Source organism: Gastrolobium bilobum, unplaced genomic scaffold (assembly GCF_033153095.1).
Source record: "Gastrolobium bilobum isolate Gb01-03AN ecotype WA unplaced genomic scaffold, APGP_CSIRO_Gbil_v1 utg39767, whole genome shotgun sequence".
Taxonomy (NCBI): domain Eukaryota; kingdom Viridiplantae; phylum Streptophyta; class Magnoliopsida; order Fabales; family Fabaceae; genus Gastrolobium; species Gastrolobium bilobum.
This window is the reverse complement of record NW_026898025.1, coordinates 32,459-39,187: the sequence shown is the minus strand read 5'-3', so window position 1 is coordinate 39,187 and position 6,729 is coordinate 32,459. Positions and strand designations below refer to the sequence as shown.

At 38.3% G+C, this 6,729-nt stretch overlaps 1 non-coding gene across 1 annotated transcript; it reads left to right on the top strand.

Moving 5' to 3' along the window:
- Window positions 1-856: 856 nt before the first annotated feature.
- On the top strand, window positions 857-963 carry LOC133312285 (small nucleolar RNA R71). The gene has a single exon (XR_009751658.1). It is a non-coding gene; the product is annotated as a small nucleolar RNA R71 (small nucleolar RNA).
- Window positions 964-6,729: the final 5,766 nt, after the last annotated feature.

The following is a 6,729-nucleotide window of genomic DNA, read 5'->3' as shown; positions in this document are numbered from 1 at the left end:
TTATGCTATGGCTTTCCCACTTCTTAAGGTGACAGCCTTGATTTGCTCTGAAGGGGAGATAGGTGTTACTTTTGGCGAGTTTGTTGAAGGAACGTCAGTATTCCTTGCTAATGATCCTTGTGTTCTGGTTTGAAGGTTGGCAGCAATCTGCCCCAGATGGGACTCAATGTTCCTGACCACTGCATCATTCCTGGTGACATATTCCTTGACATAATTTTCCAGGGTGTTGATGCGTTGGTCATCTCTGTGGAACGGAACGTAGTTGTTTCTTCTTTGTTCAAACGTTCCACTGCTGCTACCTTGCTGATACTGCTGCTGATTGTTGTTGAATGGTCTCTGGTTAATGGGTGGCCTCCATTGGGTGTTGTGGTTCTGATCCTTAATGATAGTTCCTCCAGGGCTTGAATGTGTATTTCGTCCTGCTTGTTGATTGTCTCTGGTGAAGTTCCTATTGCCAAAATTTTCTGCATAACACACCAATGCAGTGGATGGGCAGTCTGTTGAGTCATGAAGGTCACCACAGGCTGAGCATGGTTCTGTTTCAGTTGCTGTGAGTTGTAAGACTTCCATCCTTGGTGCTTCTTGGTCGGCTTTTAGGTTCTTCACTTCATTCATGAGTGATGCCAGCTGGGCTTCCATGGCAGTTTGTTTATCTAGTTCTAGCATGCCTGGCTTCCTCACTGGGCTCACTCTGTCTATTGGCCATTGGAGACATCTTTCAGCAGTCCCTTCTATGATTTCATATCTTGATTCAAGTGTTCCTGTAAAGAAATATCCTCCTGCAGCAAAATCTAAGTGAGACTGAGAAGTATGATCAAGTCCTTTATAGAAAGATTGTAACACTCCCCAACTTTCTACCCCATGGTTTGGACATTTTCTTATGATGTCCTTGTATCTCTCCCATGCTTCATAGAGATTTTCTCCATAAAACATTCTGAAGTTAGAGATTTCTGCTCTAACATCTGCTTGTCGAGACATTGGGAGAAACCTCTCTATGAACTTGTTAGAGAGTTCTTCCCATGTGTGGATTGATCCAGGGGTGAGAGTTTTCATCCATGTTTTAGCTTTTAAGCCTAAGGAGTGAGGGAACAACCTCATTCTCATGCTCTCTTCTGTTACACCCTCAGCTTTAAAATTGTCACAGATATCTTGGAATGTGGTGAGGTGTGTGTAAGGATCTTCTGCAGGGAGTCCATTGAAGACCCCTGCTTCCCTAATCATGTGAAACATGATAGGTTTTAGTTCAAAATTGGGTGCTACAGGAGGGAGGATTACTCCCCTGTCTGGTCTGTTCCTGAAAGGAGCAGCCAAAGTTCTGAAGTTCTGTTCAGGGGGAACCTCTTCATTGTTATTATTGTGATCAACCATGTTTTCAGGAAATCTTTCTCTGAGGTTCCTTCTTCTCCTATGGAGTGTGCATTCTGGCTCAGGATCAAAGAGAAACTCAGGTACTTCAATGGAGTGGTTAGAGTCTGTTTCAAACTCTTCACTCATAAACCAATAACACAGGGGATATATATATATATATATATGCATAGCAGATTCAGTGATAAAGAGAAAAAAATATAAAAGTAAAGGCAGATATACAGTATATGTGTTAGAAAACAATGATAAGAACAACAGTTAGTGTTTCGATCCCCGGCAACGGCGCCAAAAACTTGTTGGGTGGTTTGCTGATGGTGGAAAATATAAGTTCTGATAGGGGACGTTCCTCTGTTCTTGCAGAACACAGATTAGTCCCTTAGTTTCAACCCAAGTGCGCAAGTGCATGCATCAAGTAAAAAAGGGAGTATTAATGCTCAAATTATCGTTCCCACGAGGATAGAGTGCTAATTATTGTTTTATCACTGTTTATAAAGAGTGAAAATGAGAAGAAAAGTTAGTAAATGAACTTTCGGGTCAAACGTTCCCTACTGTCTTGACAACGTTCCTCAGGAACAGTAGGTTCAATCTAATGACAAACAGTTGCTCGTTGCGTTATGTATGTGATCCTTCCTATTTAGAAGAAGGTGAGATAACAATCACTGGAGTTTTTATAAGTACTAAATAAAATAAAATAAAACTACTAAAACAGAAATAACTATAATCAAGAGACAACAAGGTGATGGTTAAAACAGCTTAACAGAAGGAACGGATTCACTGCTTCACTCTTAAAGGGTTGTTTTCTCTGCTCAAGACTTAGCACCTTTTGGCTTTGTCCCAGCTTCTTTGCCTGCCAACTCGGATTCCTCAGCTCATGGTCTAGATGGCGCACAAGTTTTCATATTCCTACGGCTCCCTTGACTCCAACAGGTACTTAGTTCAGAACCTTAAAATGGACGAGTTGGCCCCTTATTCCTAAGGTGACCAGTAGCGTTTTTGCCATGACATCTACCTTCCCCCAATGGCTAATCTGTCTGAAATCCCTTCCTTATAGAAGTTCCTTTCTCAGTATGTACCCAATTTCCATTGGCGCACAATGAATATAGCTTACTTAGCCAAAGAAATACAAAAAGCTTCGGTCAAGAGTTTTGAAAACAGTTCTTTAAGAGTTTCACAGTTTACCCATTCCACAGATAGTTCAGCTCATGGCTGATAGTTTAAACATAATTATTCTCAACTGAGATCACATAGACCCGAGATTCAGTCAAGAGATAACGATTGGAACGAAGAGAAAAACACTTATATTAATTTAAAAGACAGTTTACAAAAAGAAACATAAAATGGAGAAAGATGGGTATTTGCTCGTGAGGAGTCTTGATGGTTGTTTACAGAGAAGAGAAAAGGGGTTTTCACTTAACTACAGTTACAACTTAAAATTAAACTAAGTTACTTGACTACTACTACTACTAGGTGATCTTCTTCCTTCTGGTCTTTAATCCCTCCAGAATCCGATGATGTTTTTGTATGAAGGTGGTCCTATTTATAGATGGAAGGAGAGTGGCAAGCTTGTAAATCCTTTGGAGCAAGTTGCTTGAATGAGGGGACGGGACGATGGCAGCAGAGTATGGAAGCTGCGCGATTTGCTGGATGGAACAAGGTTTGGTGATGATTAGCCGTAGTTTGCAGGCCTTCCCATGTCTTGCTTCTGTTTTCAGCGAATGAAAACTCTTGATTCCCTGCTCTTCACGTTTCCAGCTGCTCAGTTGGTGCACTGCCTTGCTTTTTAGAAGTCTTTAACCCTACGTCACCTGCAAAGTGTACAAAGGCATTAAATGAATGGAGCATGTGCATTAAATGCGTCTCAGTCCGTTCCCTTTTAATATATTTTAAAGGAATACGTTACCATCCGTTCCCCCACTGTGTTTTTGTCATAAATGTGTAAAACAAGTGATTTTCATGCTGAAGTTTCTCATCAGATGAGGGAACGTATGGTATTTTTCCATCAAAATGGGCTTAGATGAGAACGAATTTACGTACCATCATAACACATGTTATAGTCTTTCTCATCCTGAAAGTTGATGAGAACGTAACCATTGTCCAAGTCAATAACGTCGAATTTTCCAGCTAGGCACCATTGCCTGATGAGTCTTGCCATCAGGAATCTATAGCTTATCTTTTTCCCCCATCAGCTTAATGATAAGTGCTCTTCTCCATTTTTTACAATCTTCTTTATGTTGTTTCTTGGAGAAGTTGTACACTGGGCATAACGGGTCACCTTGGATCTTAGCCTGACTCTCCTCCGTCTCTCCATCTTCCTCTTCCTCTTCCTCCCTTCTCTGGGTTTCTATCTAGCCCTCCTCGTCACTTTCTGGTTCATCATCTTTCTCGTTTAGCTGAAGAACGATGTCCTTGTAGGAGACCATCTTCTTAACTGCATTGTTCCTCTAAGAGCTTTTGGTCCTCATATCAGCTTCTTCCGATGCTCCTCTAGCCCCCGTACCATCATCCTGCATTTCCTCATCCATCGTGGTGTCTTCAACAAAGTTTTCGTTAGGTTTGTTGATGCTCCTAGCCAGCAGGTCCTCCTCTTCCCGCTCTATTTCTCTCCTGTTTCCACTCGCCATTTAGCAATGACTCCCAAAATTATTAATGTGCAATTCTAAGACGACAAGTAAGTAACAAGATATTATACTTATTTTCCTATTTAAGTCTCTCTAAAAACCTCTCACAACTAGAAAATTGATTCAAAATAGGTAATTTTTGTGGTTAAATTGTTAATACCTTTGTCTAATCTTTTTAAAATTCTATATCATAATTGTTTAATAATTAATATTTTTAATAAACAATCAACATTATTATCATAGAATAGAAAATATTGACTTTTATATATATATATATATATATATATATATATATATATATATATATATGATATACTAAAGCTTATTTTTTGTACAACAAAATATATAATACTAGGAAGTTACCAGATTCAATTCATTTATAAAAGAATATTCTGTTATCATAATTTAAAAAGGTCAGATCATTTTACATAGGTGTAAGTTACACTCTTAATCTTATTCATTGATCATATTTATATCTAACAACTTTTCCTCATTAGGCAATTGAGCCGTTAGATGTAAGTAAATCAATGACCAAGATTTGATATAAGATTTATACTTATAGCAGTTTAAGAATAATCCTATGATGCACCGACACTTCAAAAAACCTGACATGTCATGTCCGGCACTCTCCTACACTCCAACACGTGTTGCAGAGACTCAAAAAAGGGTTCAAAGGTTGCGTTGCGTTACTTTTTTAGTTCTAACTATTAGATTCGTTGGATTATGATTACCATTTTATTCAGTTTAATATAAATATTTGTAATATCTTATGTTTCTTTGTAAAATTGATGGGTATTATAAGTTTATCTTAATTTTTTTGTTAAATTATTGAATATTAAATAAAATATACACTACATAAATTAAAAATATTATTTAATATCAAAGCATGTCCTAACGTGTCAAAATCTAATATTTTTTAGGATTAATATGTCGGAGTGTCATGTGTAACAGCCCGTTGTACACCGGTATTGTTAACATTCATTATGATATTAAGCGCAGTTACAATCACAACAATTCATTTATAAAAATGCGAATAAACTTTTTCCGATTATTACGCGAGCATTTAAAACATAAAAAACGTAATAATTAAAAGTTGTGACCGTAACCGTAAACTCCTGTGGAAGACTTTTTTAAACTATTTTTATAACTTACTTTACTTATTATAAGTTACTAAGGGGTTCCCATAAACCCACTTAGCCAATTTCCAAACTTTACATTTTTACCTATTCGGACATGTTTCACTCTTAATTTTTCTGCGACCAAACCGCTTGCAAACAATCCTTCTTCTCAGATTATATCATTGTCTTACTTAATTTTCTTTTCAACAAGCTATCACACGCTCAATTCGGAGCTCATTTGCTCCGGTTATCGCCGTTTGAAGTTGGATAAGCAAATAGCCAACCAACCCCAAAAACAGCTCCAAACCACTCACATTACTCGAATTACTGCACTCAATCCACTCATTCATTTGCTCTCAAATTTTTATCCTACAAACTCGACATCTTAAAATTCATTTTGATATATCACATGCTTAATTTGACTGAGAAACGAAGCGGTAATTAATTTCCCAAATCAGGTCCAGAACTGCCTCGGATGCAGTGGCACAGGAGCAGTCCGCGTTTCTCCATTTTTTTCAGGCTGAAGATCAACCCATATTGTTCCCAAATTTTGGTAAAAGGTAGAGGACATCTCAACCTTCAAAATGGCGTATGGCACGTCCCTATTGAACCTCTATGGAGGGAGATATGCTCTCCCGAAGTTCGCCTAAAATCTGCCAATTCTGCAGAAATTTCGCCAGAGTTTCCTTTGTTTTTCCAATAATCCCAAATTTGTAAACGATCATTTAAGCCTCAAATGTACCTAATAATCACATGATAATACAGTAATAATCCAATGGGTGGCACACACAAGGACCAACAACGCCTTGGGGCACTTACAACCCAATCCAGTTTATAGTTATTAGGCATATAGTTCATATTACTCATTCTTAAGTAGTTGCAATCACTAACACATTTTTCATGCATATTTTCATCATACATGTAATCATACCCTAAAATAGGCCTAAGGCCCTTCCATCATAAATAGTCATGCATCAAATATGATTACAATATTGCTTTACAACTTACAACTTGAAACTTAAACTTCAACTTACATTCTTCCAATATTACAACTTAAATTCAAATGACAACATAACCAATTACATAACTACTAGACTTAGGCAAAATGTCATGAACAAATATGTTAATGAAGCTCATCCCACATACATATGAGATGTTCATGCCATAAGTCTAGCCTAGGCCACACGGCCAACAAAATGCAAAATATGAAGCACTCCACGGCTCACTCTGGGCCTCTTGCCCGCTGCTCCGGCTCCACTGCTACCTCCTGAAATAAATGCCCCGAGACGGGGCGAGATATACGAATATATCTCAGTAACCAAGAGGTTCTGGAGAAAACTCCACCCAATGGTTCACTTCGATGCATATCAATAGAATAAAACAACCACTTTGAAAACGGGATATAGCAAGGGATTTAGAGAAATGGGGAAAATAAAGATACAAACTACGACGATACGGGATGGTAACCCCAATTCCACGTACGCCCTGGGCATATATAAGCCTATGGGTATCATCCAAGGTGTGTTCACAGAAACCACAACCATGATGCCCAAACCAACCAAAACGCCAAAGACATTCCTAGTGTGCTCCTACCCAGATCACACACCATGACACACAGTCAACTGGAA